This window comes from Dermochelys coriacea, chromosome 1 (assembly GCF_009764565.3).
Source record: "Dermochelys coriacea isolate rDerCor1 chromosome 1, rDerCor1.pri.v4, whole genome shotgun sequence".
NCBI lineage: Eukaryota > Metazoa > Chordata > Testudines > Dermochelyidae > Dermochelys > Dermochelys coriacea.
Genome location: NC_050068.2, coordinates 164,090,164 through 164,113,752, shown reverse-complemented (window position 1 = coordinate 164,113,752; position 23,589 = coordinate 164,090,164). Strand labels below are relative to the sequence as shown.

The following is a 23,589-nucleotide window of genomic DNA, read 5'->3' as shown; positions in this document are numbered from 1 at the left end:
CGGGGTCTGGGGGGGGGAGTCTGGGGATGAGAAGTTTGGGATGTAGGAGGGTGCTCTGGACTGGGATCAAGGGGTTTGGAGAGTGGGAGGTGGGGCTGGGGCAGGGGGTTGGGGTGCAGGAGGGAGTCAGGGGAGTGCAGGCTCCAAGCGGCTCTTATCTCAAGTGACTCCCGGAAGCAGTGGCATGTCCCTTCTCCGGCTCCTATGCGGAGGCACGGCCAGGCAGCTCTGCATGCTGCCCCATCCGCAGGCACCACCCCTGCAGCTTCTATTGGAGCATGTAGGAGCTGAAATGGGGCCATGCTGCAGTTTCCGGGAGCCGCATGGTGTGGCCCGCAACCCAGTGCCTCAGCTGGAGCGCCGGAGCGGGACCGAGCCACGTGGTGCAGCCCCCGACCCAGCGCCCCGGCTGGAGTGCCCCATAGTTTGCCTGCCCCTGTGTTATAGGGAGGAACAGAAGGAAGGGAGGAGGAAAATAGCAGCTGGGGGGGGGGGAAGGGTCTTTCAGCAATGAGGGAGACGTATTTAAAGATTAAAAGGCAAATGTGATTGTAAAGCTACAACACTAGCAGGACCAGTTTATGCATTCAGGCTGCTTTTTACCTGAGCATTGAAGCTGCCTGCACTGGTTTTAGCTGAGAGCAGAATTAGTCCCACTAACTGTAATGTAGCACAACATTGTTTATCCTACACTTTTCAGGGACAAATGGGGGATTGGGTAATGACATTAGGATCTGGCTAAGGGACTCATAAGGGAACATAACCATGATTTGGGTAACAAGAAGTTGCAGATGTAAATAAAGAATATTTTATTGTATTTGATCCCATGTTATTTTGAACTTTATAAATTTTTCACATATCCATCTCGAGACTATCTCATCCCAGGTGTGGAACACTACCATTGTATTGTGTTTTTCATAAGCTTGATAACGAATCAAGTGATGCAATACAAATGCTTTTAAATATGTCTCTAATCTTGTGGGAAAGGAATAAAGAAGTCTGATTTCTTTAACAGAGCTTGTAAGACACTCCCTAAGTGCAACAAGTGGTATTGCAAGTTGCAACACAAAAAGCTCATAGACAAAAGAGCCTTTATTGCAGAAAATGTTTCCACTTCAGCTAGTTATAAAATGGTTCATAAAAGGGTATAAATTGGCTCTTTCATTTCAGAAAAATAAAATGCCCTCCCACTTGATAGCCACATAGTGAAGTCCAAAGCTCTTGTCTGAGGTGTTTACAGTGTTAGGCAAACACACACACAAATGAGGGTGGAGGACAGTGAGGGTGGGGAAGACACGTCCTTGTATGTTGTTGTGTAATGTAACTGTGTCAAATAATTTTGTTCAGTATTTATATTAAATAACCACAGATAATATTAAAAAGTATTTAATGAAAAATAAATGCTGGGGTATATGCTGGTTTGTTACAGCCTAATAGAAAAGGAACAATGTCTTTAATTTTAAGTGTTCCAGGGCTATTTTTTGTATTCCGGTTATTCACATGGGAAAATAACTAGACATTCCATCTACATCATTTGGCAGAAACAAAATCTGTGCTCCAATTTGAGTTTCAATAAATCAGTACTGGAATTGGCACTGTCACCCTATAAACTCTTGGGCATTGGCTTGAATACCCTTTTGGAACCATATGGCTCGACTCTTGAACATGACTTTCATGATGAAAAAGTCACTACATCATGAAACACATTGACAGAGAAGAAGAATGGAGTATTTATATTGACCCAAAAAGCCCGAGTGGCGTATTTAGTGGTTTTGTTACAATCTAATGCAAATGGAATAGTTCATTTTAACTCTAAGATTTACAAGGCTGTTTTTCATTTTTTTAAATTGATTTGGAAAAATAAAAAAGACAAGACAATGCCACACATCAGCTACTGCTGTTAACATGACCTTTCTGTGCTGGGAAGCAGAAAGACTGTAGAACAAAAGAATTACAAAAGCTTTGTAAATACACATTGCAAATTTTGGCACAGAAGAAACCTGTCTCATTATTTTGTTGGTAAACAATATTACTCTCTTAATGATGTCCTCTGTTAGTGAATAAATACTTACAGAGCCTTCTAAATCAAAACTGAGGACATTTATGCCATGTCCACACCAGCAAATTCTGTATTCATCTTCCATCAATGGTGTAGCTGCACTAGTGCTGGGAAAGGTGCAAATACTAATGGAGAGAGGATTCAGGAATTTTTATCACAATGTCATGAAAAATTGCAGAGCCGTGTGTACACTAGTGCATGTACCATTGGTGAAAAAATGAGTACACCATTTTCAGATGTGGACAAGCTGTTAGATACTTAAGGGGCAACAGTGAATACCAGCAGCATTGTTGTTTTTCCTAAATGTTATGGCAAAAGCATGAATGGCATTACAGTATTTCTAAATATTTTTGCCTAATTAGTCTGCTGGGAAGAATCTGACCTTCACTTGTACTGGATGTGAATACAAGATGCTGATGAAAGTTAAAACATACACACAGACCATGAGGAAGGCCCAGGGTCAGCACCACCAAACAGCTGCAAGTCCTGAAACATTTTTTTTCTTTTGTAAAATACACCTTCCTAGGATTTGAGTTGATTGAGCTTTGTATTGACTCAGAAATATAAATGTCCTGAGTTACAGAATCAGACTCTTCCTCTGGCTGGCAAGCATGTCACATGAATAAAACTTAGAAATAATCTATTTAAATGTTAGCTAACCTAGCAATATCTACACTCTCCCTCCACAGCCAGCTATACTTGAGGGGCTGGCCCATGGTACTTTTTCTCCTTCCTCCTTCTGAGAGGAAACCAGCTTTTTATATCTCTTGATAAGCTATATAGAAAACCAAACCCACGTGCTTGATTACATAGGTCAAGCAGAAGCACAGCTGCTTTACCTCATCTTGAGTGAGCTGGAGAAGAAGAAATCCTGCCTGCCTAAGCTGCCTTTATACAGTATAGTCATAATTTACTAGCAGTGTAGCTCAGAGGTGGCATCAAGGAAACGGTTGGTGTGGTAAAGACTCAGGCATTTTTATCACTATGTTGTAAGGGTAAAAAAACCCCACATCCTGTCTACGCTTCCAGCTTCTGCTACAGTTGGCACACTGCTACCACCATCACAATTGCACCGGTGGTGAGTTATGGGTACTGAGTTTGAGCGTAGATATGTTTCTACTGCATGGAGTTCCACTGTGATGTACAAGCGCTTGCAAAGTTCTGGAATGGGAAGCAAACCCATTTCCCACAGACCTCTGCCAGCAGTAGATGGCTTTCTAGAAGATGGATGGGGGGCCTGAATGTATCCCTAGGCCACTTATGTGGCCAGTAGGCAGGCACATTCAGAATCCATTTGATTGGGGATATCTTTGCTGTGTAATTAATCATGTAATAGCTGTAATTGTGAGAGTGGAAGCAAAATCACAGACAGGCAATGAGAATGAACAGGGGGTTCAGAGGCAAAGACAAGGCTGTAGGCAGAAGCACTGCAGCCACTGCAGGGGCAGAGGCCAAACAATTCAGTCTCATTCTTCCTGGCCTGGGAGAAGGCTGTCCTCTTCCTACCAGTGTCTATCCCCATTATGAGGCAAGAAGCAGATTAGAGCTGCCTTCCTTCCCAGTACTTGTTCTAGTTGGCTAAGAAAGGATCCTGATCCTTAGAAAGAACGGTAGCCTGGGGTTTTCCTAGGGCCACCTTTTCTTTCTTAGCATCTATGCTGTTGTTCCCCAGACCTCACCCTCATGCAGAACTCCTGGACTGTGGTAGCCTGGGCCCTGGGACTTCCTGTTTTTGCATTAAAAGGCCGGTATACCTGGTTACACTTCTCAGGGGGGCTGGAAGAAGAGCAAGGAGCAGAGCATGAAAAATTGCCCCCAATACTTACTCGTTGAAGGATTATGCTACTAGCGTGGGTGAGGGGAAAATATCCTGTGCTGCCATGTGCCCCATGTCCATGCATATTTCATTTCAGTTGGTGATTCTTCACTCCAACCACCCAATAAACTAACTCTTCCCTGATCAATACATGCTGCCCCTGATCAATTTACTTCTGCTGGCACCCATTTGTAGGGCATGGCTCTTCTCCTTTCCATCCCTTTGCACTCTGCATGCATAGAAGGCCATCGGCCCTCCAGCTGCTGCTGCTGCACCTGAGCCCTCTACTTCTTGCTCCCCCTCCCCTTCTGTAAAAACAGCTCCTTCTCTGACTGCTAAAGGACCAGCCATTCTTGCTTCCTTCTGCCCTCTCCCCTTGGAGGAGACATCAATGTCCTTTTCCGTGGGGACCAGTTCCAACCTGGGTCCCCCATCACTGGAAGTTAAAAGCAGTTTGTGTGACTTGGCCCTGATGATGGGGGACTGCATCAATGGAGAAAACAGGATGAGGTGCTTCTGTTTCCTGTGTAGTGCTTTCTGAGCTCAGGGAACCTGTGCACCCCATCAGAGTGATTTACTCAATTATTTGTACTTATGTCGCAGGTTTGGTTGATACAAATGCAGAATAATAGACCAGGTCCTGCTCCCATTGAAGCTGTTGGGAGTTTTGCCATTGATGTCCCTAGAGAAGGCTTGGGTCCATACTCTTCATTTTTCACAATTTCTCACTCTGGTGTGAATGCACATGGGATAAAATCCTGGCTGTACTGAAGTGAATGGCAAAACTCCCATTGACTTAAATAGGGCCAACATTTTACCCATATTTGCTTCGTACCTATGTTGTTTGTATTGGTTCAAAACGTGAGTTTTCCATAGTTAATGCTGTACACTAACTTCCCTGTAGAGACGGACATACTATACTGAACTAAGTAAATGTCAAAGAAACGAGCAAGGCAACATAGCTAAAGGAGAAAAGCCCCATAAATCCTGTAATACCAAAGCATAAGGAGGCTCATCAAAGTAGCAACCTGCTATGCTTAGGGATTGCAAGACTAACAGTGGCCTTCCAACTTAATTATATTGCATTTACTTTTTTAATGTGTGGTTGTTTTTAAGGCATCATTAATGCGTTAATTTTTTTATTAATTGATTATGGTTTGAGTTAATCCCTTTGAAAAGAATAATTCCAGATAAATGCATCATCATTAAAAAGACAACATTTATCTACAGTCACCACACAGGGTGTATCTGTGAAATCCCAGTATTTTCTTTTATTTATAATTGGGAAATAACTGTAGGATTTCAGGTGCCTCAGTGTGACAGCTCTGGCCAAGTGTTGATTTATTTTTTTATCATTGAGATCTTTCTATTTTAAATCCCCTTTTGAGTCTAATGGAATGTTATTTGTTGTTGGATTGGAGAACTGGGGCTTTCCTTTGCTCCCATGTTCTCTTTTTCATATGCAAGTAGACCTAATTTGTGGTAAATTATTTCTAAGTTATATTCTTTTGTGCTCTGAGGTTTCCACTCATGGGTGCCTAGGAGCTGAAATGCATTCTTTTTATTTTAGGAAGCTATCATGAAAGGGTTACTGCAAATGGCCAGTGCTAATATTTCACACACTTCACAACTTTCTGTAGATGGAAGGACAAAACGTTTTGTGGTTAAAGAAGAGAATGGGGAGATGAGAGTTGTATTTCTAGCTCTGCCTCAGACTTCCTCTGTGATGTCTGACAAATGAACAAAACCTACATTTTCAAAAATGTTCACTAATTCTGGGCACTTCTTTCTGCAGGGATCCAGCCGGATACAGCTGGGGCATGAGTTTCAGAAGTGCTGAGTACTCAGAGCTCCATTTGAATCAAAGAGAATTTCATGTGCTCAGCAGAACATCAGGCTCAGTGCATCTCAAGTTAGGCATACAAAATTAGGAGATGCTTTGGAAAATGTTGACCTTCACGTTTCTCTGTCTCACTCTCCCCATTTATAAAGTGGGATTAATATTTACATACTTCATAGGGGTGCTGTAGGTAACTGATTCTTCTGTCTTTGGATTGATTGTTTGATATGGAAAATGTCAGTGATTATAAGTCATCTCTGTTTTAAGGTAAGTGAGTTATTTATAGCAAAAATGTCAAAGTGATAATAACTTAAAATTAAAACCAACAAACTCTGCACTTCCTTCCTTGGTAATGTAAATGGTTTATTTAATTTAGGACAGCTCTTTTGGCATGTTAAGTATGCCCCTGATTTGTGAAGTGAGAAAGCCTTTAAAAATAGGGGTCCATAAAATGGAAGCATTGCTATAAAAGTGAATTTGTAACAAGGCTTTTCTAAGGTGACTTTTGGGATTGTTTACATCCATCTGGCTCTTTCTGTGATAAATAACTCACTTACCTTAAAACAGAGATCCCAAAGTTTAAAACAAGGGCACATTATAATAAAAATAATTAACATTTTTGGGTCTGCCTTTGACTGCATTGGTGTGTAAGCAGGTAGAGCCACAAAACTGAACATAAGTAGCCTTGTGTGCAATATGACTGCCCAGCCACAATTTCTCCATTGTGCACATGAGTGCACTAAGGGAATAGACTTTGCTGATGTACTGGATCATGGTCTGTAGAGCTGTGACTTACTGGAAAACAGCCGAAAGGCTGTTTCTCAAGCTAACATACATAAACACTGTCCTCAGCACACAAACACCGACTTTCTGATTTCCCTGGGGGTGCTCGATCCCTCCTCCGCCCCAGCCCTGCCCCCACTCCACCCCTTCCTCCCCTGCTCAGCCCCCACCCCATCTCTTCCTGCCCCTGGCCTTGCTCCACCTCTTCCTGCCCCCGCTCCTCCCTTCCCCCCCCAGTGCTTCCTGCCTGCCACTGAACAGCTGATCAAAATGACATAATCTTTTCCACAAATAGGCAGAATTAGCATGTAATTATATTCAGACCAGCTGCAGGCATGTGCTGTCCCACATAGAATAGAATGTGTTGGGTTATTTGTACTCAGAGCAGGTATTATTTAGGAGGGAATGAGGACTGTGGTGGTGACATTTGTGCACATGTCCGCATGCTCACTACTCCCACTCCCCCAGCAGTCATATTCAGTGATGACCACGTACAATAGCGGTCGAACAGGCCCTGTGGAGAGGCATTACCCTGGCAATCTGGAGGAGGCAGAAAGAGGGTGGCTAACTTCTGTTTTGTCTTCTCAATGCTTCCTGCAAGTCTTCTGGTTGTGTGTACATCTGGAATATATACATGCAACCAAAAACTGGCCCTTAAAGTTAAGGTCGCTCACTACTGCAGAGAAGAGATGTGTACTTGCAAAGCTGGGTAGGCATGCTCAAGCTGCCTAACTATGACTTTAATGGGCATTGGATGAGGCTCCAGGTGCATAGGCAATAAACCTATGGTGTGGAACATTTGCACCATGCTGAACAAAGATGGCAACCTCTTGTGTCTGCACACCTTCCCTTATGAGCGTGCTGGAGGGGCATACTGAGGGTGGGAAATAGATATCATTGGGACAATGGTGCTAAGTTTTCATCCATGTGACAGAAATAAGCTGCTGACACATGGGTCCACCTCCAACCTCCCAGGATGTTGAGTAGCACAGCATTGCTATACTGCTCATTATCCCCCCTAGTACTTTTCCTATAGCATCTCTCTCTGCCCTCATACAGGAACAGATGCATGAATGTACCTTTTGTGCCTGGCAAGTGTATTAGATATGATAATCCATTCCTCTCAGACCCTTGAAATACCTAATGTGCTTAGAAAAGTATAAACTAAGGAGAAGGTAAAAAAGATTAACACCAGCATGTTGGGCGACCGTAAGTCTGAAATGTAGGGAACTTTAAAATGTCCTTTCTGTGCTTTTCCATTATGCTGAATATCTCTCTTATCCTTGCTATTTGGTGCTTTAGTCATATTATTGTAGGGAATAATCTTTCTCAGGGACCTAATGGGTCATTTCTACTCCTAACTTCTGTGGTGCTGAAGTTAATGGCATTTTATAGCTTCTGTTTCCAGATCATCTCTAATAACTTGGGCCACACATTACAGCTACAGATATATATCATGAAGGAAAATTCCACTGACCGTTTTGTTTATATGTCCTCGTTGTCTCAGAACCCCACAGTCGAAGAATATAGTGTCAAACTATAGATTAAATATTAATCCCTTCTCTTTCTGCCCCGTTAAAAGTCCACTCGGCGGTGCTGTGGGTCTAAGGCAGGCTACTCCCTACCTGTCCTGGCACTACGCTGCGCCTTGGAAGCAGCCAGCAGGTCTGGCTCATAGGCAGCGGGGCCACGGGGCTCCGCACACTGCCCCTGCCCTGAGCTCTGGCTCCACACTCCCATTGTCCAGGAACCACAGCCAATGGGAGCTGGGGGCGGGCAGTGCCTGTGGACGAGAGCAGCACGCAGCGCCTCCTGGCCCCCCCACCTAGGAGCTGGACCTGCCAGCCACTTCTGGGGCACAGCTTGGAGCCAGGACAGGCAGGGGGCCTGCCTTAGCCCCGCTGTACTGCTGAACGGGAGCTGCCCGAGGTAAGCCTGCACCCCAACCCTGAGCCCCAACCCCCTGCCCCAGCTCTTAGTTGCCCCCAAAACCCAGAGCCCCCTCCTGCACCCCAAACCCTTCATCCTCAACCCAGAGTTTGTACCCCCTCCTGCATCCCAAACCCCTGCCTCAACCCACAGACCCCTACCACATTCCAAATCCCTCGGCCCCATCCCCCAGCCTGGAGCCCCCTCCTGTACCCCAAACCCTTTATCCCCAGCTCCACCCCAGAGCCTGCACACCCAGCAGGAGCTTGCACCCCAACTCCCGGCCCCAGCCTGGAGCCTCCTCCCTCACCCTGAACCCCTCATTTCTGGCCACACCCTAGAGCCCATGCCCCCATTTAGAGCCCTCCCCCTTCCCAAACCCTCCCTCAACCCAGTGAAAGTAAGGGAGGGTGGGAGAGAGCGAGCCATTGAGGAAGGGGGAACGTATGAGTGGGGGGTGGGGCCTCAGAGAAGGGGCAGGGCAGGGGGCGGGGCCTCAGGGCAGGGGCAGGGCTAAGGTGTTCGGTTTTGTGCAATTAGAAAGTTGGCAACCCTAATTCCCACAGATGTTACTCCAGTCGGAGTACTGGTGTGAATGAATGCTCTTTATAGTGATAAAAGACTGCAGATTCAGGTCCTTAGATTGTAAGCTTTTCGGGACATGGGCTTGTCTTACTATCCATCTGTAAAGCACCTGTCCGGCACACAAGGGACACTGGCCCTGTATAAATAACATTACTATTCAAATGATCCTAACTCGGAAGGGCAGTATTTTAAGCTGGCAGCTGATGCTGAAGGAACAACTGGGAGACCTGTGTTTTGGTATCCAAGATAAATGATATTACCATTGTTCAAATGAAGGCTACTGCTCTGAAATGTAGCTGACTGTATCACTTCCTCAGGAGCGCACAATCAGGGAGCAGGGAAGGTAATGGATAGCCAGAGCGGGTAGAGCCGTACAAAGCTGCATGATCCCCCTCTCTGCTTGGTACAAAGGATACCTCAGAAAATCTGCTCAGAGCAGCATTAACTTCAGCCTCAGTCTGTGACCATCAATGGGGAAATCACATTATTCTTTATTTTGCTTTTATTAATTATTTGTATTATGGTAGCGACTGGAGGCCCACGCAGAGATTGGGGGCCCATTCTACTAGCCACTGTAATACACATAGTAAGAGACACTCCCTACCCCAAAGAGCTTGTAGTCTAAACAGACAAGACAGACAAAGGGTGGGAGAAAGGAGGTATTATCACCCCCAGTTTACATTTAGGAAGCAGAAGCACAGTCCTGAGCCTAGATAATTGCAGGGCCAATGGCAGCATGCCAACAGCATCAGACTGCTGTGCTGCCAGTACCAGAGGGGAAAGAGGTTTGGGGAGCAGTATATAATTGCACACATTATGCACATATTAAAATGACCTGGGGTGTTTTTTGTAATTCCTCCCTGTGAATTCCTCCCTTTGACTTTCTGTGAAAACTGGAAGGATGGGGACGAGGTGCAGTGTGAAAGGAGCAAGCCATTTATCTTGAGCGGTACTGGTAGCACCTTCTCTTCTGCACATTTTTGCACAGGAGGAGGGGGACTATATGCGCTTGAGATCTTACAGACAGGGAAAGCAATTCCCTATGGTTGGCATGAGTTATTCTACTGAGTGGAATAGCACAAGTTGTTCTGCCTCCCAGACTTGTAATATCCTAGTGCTCAACACAGACAGTTACACATCCTGCAAAGCAGTGATACAGTTCACTGTTCCCCAGTGTTCATTTTTGTGTCTAATTTCAGCATTCTCAAGGTGAATTGCTATAATGATCTTTTGTACTGCAGTGTACATAAATCTGCAAGCTTTAAGTTTTAACTTCCTTGTTTCCTGCATTGCAGCTACCACGTGTGTTGCTATTTATCTGTATTTTTCACGCACACACACACACACACACACACACACACATGCATCCGATGAAGTGAGCTGTAGCTCACGAAAGCTTATGCTCAAATAAATGTGTTAGTCTCTAAGGTGCCACAAGTACTCCTTTTCTTTTTACAAAGTTGTTGTTGATTTACTTAATAATGGTCTCTTTGGATAGACCCTCACATTTATAGATACAGTTCTCTCAAGGCAAATAAAGTTCTGTACTAACTCACCCAGCATTTGGCAGCATTGTCAAAACTGTAATTGCTCCACATCATCATTAAATGTTTCAATAGAAGTGACAGTTGGATCATCTTCCATTCAAAAGATGTGTATTTTTTTTCCAGCCACTAGTAGCTGGTGACTTAGCAAAAGAAGCAAGTCTGAAATGCTTCAAACCAATGTGACCACGGTGTTGATAGTACCTGCAGTGCAGAGGGAGAAGAGAGTCCCAAATATACTCTCTCATTCTCATTTTGCAGGATAATGTGATCAGATAACACATACAAAGCTATGAATACTACTGACAAAATTCATACTTGCTCTAACTCCCTGATCTTAATAGGTCAGGTTGAGCATACTATTACTCATTTACAGTACTTCTTCTGTACACAATACACACACACACACACACATAACAGATGATGGAAAATTCCACTGTTTACCTTCTTGCCTGAGGCTCCATAGCTGCTTAAAGAAAGAGTGTCAAATTATAGAGCACAACAAGCAGAGCTGAAAAAGAAAGGAAATCCTAATGATTTCCTATAAAGCTAAGAAAGAAGTTTGACATGTTTGTCACAGAAAAGCTGTATCTGTAAGAAAAGCTAAAAAAGGTTTCAACACATTATGTCTTCTGATCTCTCTACTTTTTATGTTTGTAGTCCTGAGATTAGTCGTTTCTCTACATATGGGAAATGGGATTCCCTTGTGCCACTGCTATATACAATGCATCCAAAAACTACAGTAATACTGCCATATAAATGCCTACTCTGAAATCTATAATAAAAAATACTTTAAGGAAGTTCTGCTACTTCATGAAAACCAGGAAGATATCTGCTTTGTTCAGTAGAGTTCAAGAAGTATGTGTGAAGACATTAAATAATCCTGTTGAAGTGATGTGCAAGATAAAGTACTGAAGGGTGAACCACAACTAGTTTGGAATTTGGGTTTGTAGCGGATTAAATCCCTTAGAGTGCAGTTGTACTCTTAAAAGGGACTATGAAAAAATAGCATTTATACCAAAAGACAGGTTTCAGAGTAGTAGCCGTGTTAGTCTGTATTCGCAAAAAGAAAAGGAGTACTTGTGGCACCTTAGAGACTAACAAATTTATTTGAGCATAAGCTTTCGTGAGCTACAGCACACTTCATCGGATGCATTTGGTGGAAAATGCAGTGGGGAGATTTATATACACACACAGAGAACATGAAACAATGGGTTTTATCATACACATGTAAGGAGAGTGGTCACTTAAGATGAGCCATCACCAGCAGCGGGGGGGGGGGAAGGAAAACCTTTCATGGTAACAAGCAAGGTAGGCCATTTCCAGCAGTTAACAAGAACATCTGAGGAACAGTGGGGGGTGTGGTGGGGGGCAGAAATAACATGGGGAAATAGTTTTACTTTGTGTAATGACTCATCCATTCCCAGTCTCTATTCAAGCCTAAATTAATTGTATCCAGTTTGCAAATTAATTCCAATTCAGCAGTCTCTCGTTGGAGTCTGTTTTTGAAGTTTTTTTGTTGAAGGATAGCCACCCTCAGGTCTGTAATCGAGTGACCGGAGAGATTGAAGTGTTCTCCAACTTGTTTTTGAATGTTATTTCTCTTGACGTCTGATTTGTGTCCATTTATTCTTTTAAGTAGAGATGGAAATTGTTGAAATCATGGTGGAATTCCTCAAGGGCTTTTTTTTCCATGGGTCCAGATGATGAAGATGTCATCAATGTAGCGCTAGTAGAGTAAGGGCATTAGGGGACGAGAGCTGAGGAGGCGTTGTTCTAAGTCAGCCATAAAAATGTTGGCATACTGTGGGGCCATGCGGGTACCCATTGCAGTGCCGCTGATTTGAAGGTATACATTGTCCCCAAATGTGAAATAGTTATGGGTGAGGACAAAGTCACAAAGTTCAGCCACCAGGTTAGCTGTGACATTATTGGGGATACTGAAATTGTGGAAAAGCAGCATCACTTGCCCCATAACCTCAGCCATGCAGAACACAATGCCATCCACAGCCTCAGAAACAACTCTGACATCATAATCAAAAAGGCTGACAAAGGAGGTGCTGTCATCATCATGAATAGGTCGGAATATGAACAAGCGGCTACTAGGCAGCTCTCCAATACCACTTTCTACAAGCCATTGCCCTCTGATCCCACTGAGAGTTACCAAAAGAAACTACAGCATTTGCTCAAGAAACTCCCTGAAAAAGCACAAGAACAAATCCGCACAGATACACCCCTAGAACCCCGACCTGGGGTATTCTATCTGCTACCCAAGATCCATAAACCTGGAAATCCTGGATGCCCCATCATCTCAGGCATTGGCACCCTGACAGCAGGATTGTCTGGCTATGTAGACTCCCTCCTCAGGCCCTACGTTACCAGCACTCCCAGCTATCTTCGAGACACCACTGACTTCCTGAGGAAACTACAATCCTTTGGTGATCTTCCTAAAAACACCATCCTGGGCACTATGGATGTAGAAGCCCTCTACACCAGCATTCCACACAAAGATGGACTACAAGCCGTCAGGAACCATATCCCCATATCCCCATCCCACCATAACCTCAGCCTGGACCAGTCCACACAAGGGATCCACTTCCTGGACACTACGGTGCTAATACACGATGGTCACATAAACAACACCCTATATCGGAAACCTACTGACCGCTATTCCTACCTACATGCCTCTAGCTTTCATCCAGATCATACCACACAATCCATTGTCTACAGCCAAGCTCTACGATATAACCGCATTTGCTCCAACCCCTCAGACAGAGACAAACACCTACAAGATCTCTATCATGCATTCTTACAACTACAATACCCACCTGCTGAAGTGAAGAAACAGATTGACAGAGCCAGAAGAGTACCCAGAAGTCACCTACTACAGGACAGGTCCAACAAAGAAAATAACAGAACGCCACTAGCCATCACCTTCAGCCCCCAACTAAAACCTCTCCAACGCATCATCAAGGATCTACAACCTATCCTGAAGGACGACCCATCACTCTCACAGATCTTGGGAGACAGGCCAGTCCTTGCTTACAGACAGCCCCCCAACCTGAAGCAAATACTCACCAGCAACCACACACCACACAACAGAACCACTAACCCAGGAACCTATCCTTGCAACAAAGTCCATTGCCAACTGTGTCCACATATCTATTCAGGGAACACCATCATAGGGTCTAATCACATCAGCCACACTATCAGAGGCTCGTTCACCTGCGCATCTACCAATGCGATATATGCCATCATGTGCCAGCAATGCCCCTCTGCCATGTACATTGGTCAAACTGGACAGTCTCTATGTAAAAGAATAAATGGACACAAATCAGACGTCAAGAATTATAACATTCAAAAACAAGTTGGAGAACACTTCAATCTCTCTGGTCACTCCATTACAGACCTGAGGCTGGCTATCCTTCAACAAAAAAACTTCAACAACAGACTCCAACGAGAGACTGCTGAATTGGAATTAATTTGCAAACTGGATACAATTAACTTAGGCTTGAATAGAGACTGGGAATGGATGAGTCATTACACAAAGTAAAACTATTTCCCCATGTTATTTCTCCCCCCCACCCCACCCCCCACTGTTCCTCAGATGTTCTTGTTAACTGCTGGAAATGACCTACTTTGCTTGTCACCATGAAAGGTTTTCTTCTTTCCCCCACCTGCTGCTGGTGATGGCTCATCTTAAGTGATCACTCTCCTTACAGTGTGTATGATAAAACCCATTGTTTCATGTTCTCTGTGTGCGTATATAAATCTCCCCACTGTATTTTCCACCAATTGCATCCTATGAAGTGAGCTGTAGCTCACAAAAGCTTATGCTCAAATAAATTTGTTAGTCTCTAAGGTGCCACAAGTACTCCTCTTCTTTATACCAAAAGAGAAGATGTGTTGACTATTTAGTCATACATTTTTTTACTCCTGCTAGCCCTAGCTCTGCAGAACTAACGTAAATGGAAAGGAAGGCTGAATGGTGTCTATTTCATCTTGTGCATCACAAGTTTTTGACCAGGTTCAGACCTGTTAACTCTATGCAAACTCACTGAATGCAATGCTCAGATGTTGCTAGGGGCATAGTAATTCCTGCACAGCTTTATATTGGTAATGATGCATATAAGTTGAAAAGAATACAGTTTGACATTCAGAGCTCAGGCTTTTTGCAGCACTGGAGGTTTGAAGAAACAAAGTTTTTACTTGTAAACTGAGCTCATTTGCTAGGAAAATCATTGAGACTCAATAAATATGAAAACCCACAGTGCCATTTTGAGACATGCTTTTTAGAGTAGAATCCTACTTAAATGTTAAGACTCTTATCCATAGTTTTGCTCCCTTGATTCTGCAATATTGACCCGTAACAATCAGGAGATATATTCTTATCTTCATCCAATGAGGATGATGAAATATACTGCACTGTAGATTCATTAAAAAATTCAGTTGCCTTTACTAAATCAGTTTGTGTTCAATGTAAGATCTGTTTGAGTATATAGCCATGGCTTGTGAAAATGCAGTACATGCTTGGACTTCTGTAGATTCACGTCATATTACCATAAACTGTAACACATAATTCTATTTTTTACCTGTATTGACATTTTAAAAGCATAACAAAAATCAAGACATTAAAGTATAATATTCATTTATTTAGCATGAGTGTACATTATACTGCACCCTCTGAGACGTTTGGCAAACAAATAATAGCAACTTGTCTTAAGGAGTTTACAGTTTAACAGAGCAGGTATGAAACAGAACAAAGCACAGTGGGAGCAGAGTGTGGTGTATGTTCGTTTTTGGCTGGAAACTTCTTGGGTGCAGAACTGGTGGGGTTTAGAAGTGTTTTTTAAAAAGGAGGAAAGGGAGGGAGTTTGGTGGGCACTGACTGGTAGGTTGTTCTAAACCAGTGGTTCTCAAACTTTTGTGCTACTGACCCCTTTCAAACAGAAAGCTTCTGAGTGCAACCCACCCACTTATAAATATAAATAAATTCTTAATTTATAAGTGGGGGGGTCACAGTCAGAGGCTTTCTGTGTGAAAGGGGTCACCAGCACAAAAGTTTGAGAACCACTGGCTTAGAACAAAAATATACACTTTTTATATATTTAACACCATTATAAATGCTGGAGGCAAAGTGGGATTTGGGGTGGAGGCTGACAGCTTGTGACCCCGCCCCACGTAAGACCCTTGTGACCCCCTGAGGGGTCCCGACCCCCAGTTTGAGAACCCCTGTTCTAAACTGACTTAAGCTATGTACCTAGAGAACACTGGCTTACGTTGCATTCCATCTTTGTATTTTGTATTTATGGAAATATCATGCTGTGTTTTTTTTTCCCCTGTAGTCATTGCAATGATTTATATCTGGAATGTTTTTATTTTTGGTGATTTTTTTTTCTACCTGCACACTTATTCACTGCAACACTTTCTTCATTTTCTCTTCTGTGCTCATGTTAGAGATGAAACAAACATTGAGGTGATCTTGGTTTTGCAAAATCTAGGTCAGGTTTTGTATTTGCGGGGTGGCTTTTGGATCAGGGTTCCATTTAATTCAGAAAGTTCAGAGATGAGCTGGAGTGTTTTGGTTCATCCCAAAGTCATATCTTTGTGGTCCATCTTACACGCAGCCTCTCTGTCTATCCAGCCATTCAGGGTATTTATAGTGTACCTATCATTGTAGTATTTAAGCACAGCAAACCAGCTTTATTTATATCAGTGCTATATCATCTGGTGGATTCCCCCACACTAGAAGCTTTCTCAGCGGACTGTTAAAGCCAGCTTTTTGGCTCCTTTGTACTACTGAAGCATTGCAAAGGGCCCAGACTCTGGTTTAGGATCTGATCTGTATCTCCCACTTTCATCATTAGTTGCTTGCTACAAGAGCATCCAGGATTAGAAATGATCGCAGTAAGACAATGAGACTTCATATTACCTCAGTAAATGGTGAGCTGGTGCCTTCAATGGAGGGAGAAGGTTCTCCCCTTCCCACCAGCATTACTTCAGTCTTGCTTAATTGCAGTTTGAGCTGTTCAACTCCTCTTTATCCATGTGCTAGTCTCTTGCAGGCATTGTGACATTTTTGTGACACCATTGATTGTGTTTGTTGAGGAGAAGAGATACATCTGAGTGTCTTCTGAATATGTGGGTAATAGAGACCACAAACATCTTACAATTTGTGCAAGTGATTTTTGTTTTGCAGAATAAAGATTTGTCTAGATATGGGTCTCATTTTATCCAAAACTCCAAAATTTTTCATTCTTTCTGTTTTGAAGTGCCCGTGTGGCATTTCCAAACTCTGAAATAACACTAGAAAGGCTTTCTCGATGAATTTCCAGTCCAAGCAAGAAGCAGTAGTTACCAAAATTTCACAATAGTTCTGGAAGACCAGTACAGCACAGCTTCCTAGCCATCTGTTTTCAGTGCCATTTTATGAAACATCTATAAGAAAGATAACTTCTTTGAAGGATAAAAAGATGTTTCTAAATATGTAAATTTTTATATGAATGTGTGTAATAATATCCTTGGTCATGTCATCTGTGAGGACTGAACCCAGGATGACTTGCTCTGAAAGCATTAGCTTCTAGTGTGGGTTACATGTGCATAAACAATTTGAAAATATTTAGAATATTCATAATCTTACATCTATTCAGATTACATTGATATGACTTTTTGGACCCAATTCCTGCATAGCACAACTCTGCTGTAGCCAATGAAGTTACTGCAGGGTAGAATTTGGCTTAGTGAGTTTGTAATGTGAACATTTATAAATTTATGTATTTAATAAAGAAATAAAGAGTGGTATGATTTTTTCCCATGACAATCAAGGACTAAATCCTGCCCTGGTTGGCCCAGTGAGAGGGTACAGACAAGCTGCAGGGTGAATACTCATATGTCATGCCAGGACAGGATTCCTGAAGCCTGTGGAATGCACAATGTGGGATGCAGAATTCCTCTTCTCTGAGCTGCAGCAAAACATGTCCCCAGCTGGCACTTGCTGCTGCCTGTGGCTTATTCACCAGCCAATCCGTAAGGAGGAGGGCATAGACCTGCCCCCTAACCTAATGATCACATTCCCTGGCATAATCTGAGAATTTTTCCAAATACTCTCTCTTCCTAATTTTTTTCCAAATACTCTCCTGTTCTGTAGTGGGATGAGAGACCTCTGTGTAGATATTTGTCACCTAAAGGGGCTCAGCGACAAGAAGTGGCTGAGGAGCTCTTGCTTTAAATGAAATGAGAGAGGTGGTGGGTGCGGGACGGGAGTGGGACGGGGACAGAAAGATGATCTGAAGTCCTATTGGAAAGGTGACTCAGCATAAAAGCCCCTCTAAATTCCAGTAGAAAGAACATTTGGAGAGAGGAAAAGTGACCCAGAAAGCTTTGATATTCCACTTAGTGAAGTTAGAACATTTTCCCCTAAGGGGCTAGTCAGAAATGGATTTGCATTTGTTTGACTTTTGTTGTTGTTTTGTTCATCTGTTTGTAAGGTTATAAGACTATATTTTGGTATAATTAATATGTGTGCATGTTGGAATTAAACATTTTTCTGAAATAACCTGGGTTTGAGGATTGCTCTGGGCAAGTCTACAGAGCAAAAAAAACCCAACCCTGCGGCAGTTAGTGTCGGAGTCTGAGTCAAATGACTCGGGCTCATGCTGCAAGGCTAAAAAGAGCAGTGTAGATATTCAGGCCTGGGCTGGAGCCCGGGCTCCAAGATCCTCTCCCTCACTGGGTTTCAGAGCCTGGCTCCAGCATGAGCCCAAATGTCTACACTGCTATTTTTAGCCCAGCAGTGCATGCCCAAGTCAGTTGACCTGAAATCTGAAACTTGCTACTGTGTGTGTGTGTGTAAATGCACCCAATGGTGATTTAAACTACTGGGATAAACAATTTGGGTTATTTTAGGTTTACATATTCAGATTATTACACCCCTGTGATGCAGTTTATAATCAGCAAAGGCCATCACGAATATCCACAGACTAAGACAAACATCTGTAAAACCAGGGAATTTCATTGTGCAGATAGAGGTGGTGAGAGACCTCATTTTATTTTTCACAATTATTTTATAGTTTTCATAGTACTGGTGGCACTTCTTTACAGAGTGCACAATCTGTAGCTGTTGTCAACACACAACACAACATTTACATGAGGTCTGTGTAAACAAAACATTAGTGCTGAAATACAATAGACTCCATCACAGAGCCAGCATAGTCTATTGGATGAAGCATTGGAATGGGACTCAGGCAGTCTCAGTTCTATTCCCAGCTCTGCTATGGCCCTTCTGTGTGAATTCAGTTAAATCTCTATTTCCCCTTCCCTTGTCTATTTAGACTGTAAGCTCTTTGGGGCAGGGAATCTCTCCCACTATGTGTTTGAATAGTGTCTAGCAGAATGAGGCCTCTAGGCACTGTCACAATACATAATAATCCTCAACCCCTTTCAGTTTAATAAAAAATTCTACACAACTGCCTCATAAGTGACAATTGCCACTATGCAATTGTCTCCCAGGACATGGGGGTCCCCGACTCAGTCCCAGCTTCAGAAAGCCTCCTTTGCTCCCCAAACATATACACAATGTATCTATATAACATAATCAAGAAAATTTACAGAGGCTCAATATATGTGCTTGTCCATCTTTTACATAATAAAGAAAAAATATTGATCTTGTACTTACATGTCATGCATAGACAACCTACAATTTTGGTATTTCCTAACTTTTAAATGCTTGATTTTGCAACCTTAACATTCTTTTTCATGTAGTTTTTGGTGTGTAATTTCCTAGATTTTTAAACAAGCAAACTGAAAAAAAAAAATCTGTCCTGTGGTATCATATTGGCCCAAACAGATCATCAGCAGAGTTAGAATCTTTAGCTCCACCACATAGGCATCTTTCTGTCACATAGAGTTAATGGAATAATGGATAGCTGTAGTGGGTTGTTATGTTCTGTGTGGACCAGTACTAAAAGCATATGAGACACAAACTTTGCCAAGGGGCTCACAGATATTTGCTGACATCAGGTGAATGGTGAGAATCTTGGATTCCATTCTGAGCTCTGGAGTGGGGTGTGCTCTGCTGGGTACAGACTCTTATGCATAAAGAAAAGGAGCACTTGTGGAGCCTTAGAGACTAACAAATTTATTTGAACATAAGCTTTTGTGAGCTACAGCGAAAGCTTATGCTCAAATAAATTTGTTAGTCTCTAAGGTGCCACAAGTAGTCCTTTTCTTTTTGCGAATACAGACTAACATGGCTGTTACTCTGAAATTTTTATGCATGTTTCCCCTAAAGCTTGGCCCTTTATTTTCCATCCCTTCCAATGTATCCCTGTTCCAGTCCTGTCTCTTCCCCACTCCTGGCTCCTTGTCCCTGTCCTATTCTTTGCTACATAGGCTTCTCATGCAGTCCAAGTCTCTTTGCCCAGCCAGTCCCAGTTCTCCCCCTCCTAAAAACCTTGCTCCCCCTCACTGATTTGCATCCCCAGTCTCCCTCTCTGGGTTTCTCATCCAATCTCAATCTTCCCTACCCACTCTATCTGGCTCTTTGTCCCTGTCTCTCTGATCCTTGGCTCTTTGTCTCAGTCTTTTGATTCAGCCAGTCCCAGTTCTCCCTCCACACCCCAGCTCCTTGTCAGGTCTTTCTCCCCTGCCCCTCACCCCCTGCCCATCCCATGCTAGTTCCTAGTCTTGGCCCCTTCGTCCAGCCAATCCCAGTCTACTCCCCTGCCTCCACTTCTTTGTCTGATCTCAATATCCATCTTCTTCCTCCCGATCCCAGCCAAGTCCTAGACTCCTTGCCAAACCATTACCAGCATCCCCTCCCCAGAGCTCCCATTCTCCTTATACAACCAGTCCCAGCCTTCTGCTCCCAGTCCTACTCTCCTTGCCAGTTCCAGTCCACCCTTCCCTGTTCCTGGCTCCCAGTCCAAGCCTTTCTTCTCCTTCCTGGCTTCCAGTCCCAGCCTCCCTTCCTCTTGGCTTCCAGTCCCCTTACCCAATCAATTCCAGTTTTCACCTCTCCAGTTCCCAGTCTCCTCACTGACTCCCAATCCCAGTTTCTCAACTCCCCTCCAGTCACAGTCTCTCCAGACTTCTTGTCCCAATCTACTCCCTTCCTTTTTGGTTTAGCATTTGTTCACTCTGCATTCGATCAGAAAACATCCTCTTTCACACTGCTGGGGTGCCAGCAAGGGGATTATTGAGAACCTAGGAGGGACAGGCTCCCTGCTCTAAATTCTGGTGCTTGGCACCCCATCCCAGCAGAGCGTGACAGTTACAGGGAAAGTCCAGCTTCACCTATAGTCTGTGGCTGGAGCATGCTCAGTTTCTCGGTGAGAGTTGGCGGGTGGGGATTAGGATGGTGCATGCATTGCCTGATTAGCAGTAGGAGCTGGGAGGGGATGGAGCAGGCCCATCATAGGACATAGCAGGACATAGGTGGCAAGTTATATGGGTTATATGGGTGCCCGGGCTCCAGCAATATTCAGATCCCGGGGGCCCAGCTCCACCAATGTTCGGGGCCGGGTCTCTCCCCCGGCCCCGCCTGTGGCCCCCCTGCATCTCCCCCGAGTCTCCCCCAGCCTCCCCTTGCTGTACCGGCTCCCCCGGAGCAGAGCGGCCCTGTCTCTCCCCTGCAGCCCCATGCTGCCTCCCTGCATCAACTGCCGCCGCAGGGTCCTAGTGCCCCCCCACCACTGCCAGGACAGGCTGACCCTGAGCCTGCCCTTCCCCCTCAGACACTTTCATTTTCCAGTGGGACTCTCCACTAGCACAGGGGGCCCCTCCGCCCACAGTCACTGCTCCTGCCCCATGCTGGACAAGGGGCAGCCCCACCCCCAGTGAAGCTACAGTGAGGGGCAGCAACAGCCCCCCACCCCTATGGCACCCACCGCAGGGGAGGCGAGGGGGCTTCCTGTTCCTGAGAGGGGCCCTAGGAGCACGTGCAATGGTAGTGGTGCGAGATGAGTGTGGTGCAGGGGGGAAGTGGGGGAGCCCTCCCCCAGAGCTCACTGCTGCCTGCGGGGAGAGGGCTGGTGGGAATCCTCCTCTCTGGCCTTTGCCCCGGGGCAACCTGTCTGCACCCCAAACCCCTCATCCCCAGCCCTGTCCCACCCCAGAGCCCTTGCCCCCTGCACCCCAACCCTCTGCCCTAGCCCTGAGCCCCTCCCACACCCCAAGCCCCTCATCCACAGCCCCACCCCAGAGCCCCAGCCCTCTGCCTGAGCCCCCCCAAACCCTCATCACCAGCCCCACCCCAGAGCCCTCAGATTTTTACATTATTTTAAAAAATATACAGTAAATCCTCGCTTAATGTTGTAGTTATGTTCCTGAAAAATGCTACTTTAAGTGAAACGATGTTAAGCAAACTTAATTTCCCCATAAGAATTAATGTACATGGGGGGTTAGGTTCCAGGGAATTTTTTTTTGCCAGACAAAAGACTATATTTTATATATATATACACAGTATAAATTTTAAACAAACAATTTAATACTGTACACAACAATGATGATTGTGAAGTTTGGTTGAGGTGGTGAAGTCAGAGGGTGGAAGAGGGTGGGATTTTTCCCAGGAGAATGCCTTACTGCTAAATGATGAACTAGCACTCGGCTGAGCTCTCAAGGGTTAACACATTGTTGTTAATGCAGTCTCACTCTATAAGGCAGCAGGAATGGAGGGGAGAGGGGGGAAGACAGCATGGCAGAGAAAGAGACAGAGACACACACCCTGTGTGTGAGAGAGACTTTGAGATAGCAGTTGCTGCCAGCAAGCTCCCTCCATTCTGGGCCCTGCTATGTCCCTCTCTGCTCTGTGGAGATGGGGGGGCAGGAACAGGGGAGGGGACACCCTGACAACAACACCCCTCTTTCCCCTCCCCACCTGCACATATGGTGACCAGACAGCAAGTGTGAAAAATCAGGACAGGGGTGGGGTGTTATAGGAGCCTCTATATGAAAAAGACCCCAAAATCAGGACTGTCCCTATAAAATAGGGACATCTGGTCACCCTGCCTGCACGGCAAGCAGGAGGCTCCCGGAGCAGCTCCAAGGCAGAGGGCAGGAGCAGCACATGGCAGTGGGGGGAGGGACAGCTGAACTGCCCCGCAGTTGATAGCCTGCTGGGCAGCAGCCGCACAGGGAACTTAGGGGAGCTGATGGGGGGGCTGTCGGCCCACCCTGGTTCCAAGCCCCCACCAGCTAGCTGCAACTGGCTGCTCTTCCTGCAAGCATGGGACAAAGCAGGTGGCTGCCAAACAACACTATAAGGGAGCATTGGGCAACTTTAAACGAGCATGTTCTGTAATTCAGAGGTTCTCAAACTGTAGTCCGCGGACCACCAGTGGTCCGCGAGCTCCATTCAGGTGGTCCGCAGATAGTTCCCTCTAAGGTGCACTCCTGGGTGACCGCACATGAGAGAATGAAGGGCCACCCTCCTAATTAGTGGAGGTGCGCAGGCGTGGCTCTTATAATTAGGTGCCTGGACCCTGGACAAGTTGCACATGTAAGGGGAGGTGGTGGCCTTGGGAGAAATAGGGGGTAGGTAGGAGGGGGCAGTGGTGTGAGAAGAGGGGGTGGGGGGAATTTGGGACGTCCAGGGCTACAACGGCCAGAGAAAGAGGCTCCAGGGCTGCGGCTGCTGGGGAGAGGCCCCCTTCCTTCCCAGCTTTAGCTCTGTGGCTGTTGTGGCAGGCGAGAGACCCTCCACTCCTTCCCGGCCCCAGCTTGGGGGCTGCTGTGGTGGGGGAGAGAGGGCACATCCATCACATTAGAAAGGTTAAGACTACTGATATTAAAATATGAGTTGTGTGCTTTTATGTGTAGAACAAAAAAAGTTAATTATTATTTAGGTTTTTTTTAAATATCGCAGTTTTATCCAAAGTGCTTTACAATAGTTAGCTAACGGTACAAACAACATTTGGAAAGATCATTAAGTGGTCCACCAAGACGCTCAGCAATTTTCAAGTGATCCGCGGAAAAAGAAGTTTGAGCTCTAATTGATCAGAAACGTAACAACAAAACAATGTTAACCGGGATGAGT

At 44.7% G+C, this 23,589-nt stretch overlaps 1 long non-coding RNA gene across 1 annotated transcript; it reads left to right on the top strand.

The window, feature by feature from the left end:
* Positions 1-77: 77 nt before the first annotated feature.
* On the top strand, positions 78-23,374 carry LOC122458694. The gene is made up of 3 exons (XR_006278854.1): positions 78-89; positions 17,713-17,720; positions 23,248-23,374. It is a non-coding gene; the product is annotated as an uncharacterized LOC122458694 (long non-coding RNA).
* Positions 23,375-23,589: the final 215 nt, after the last annotated feature.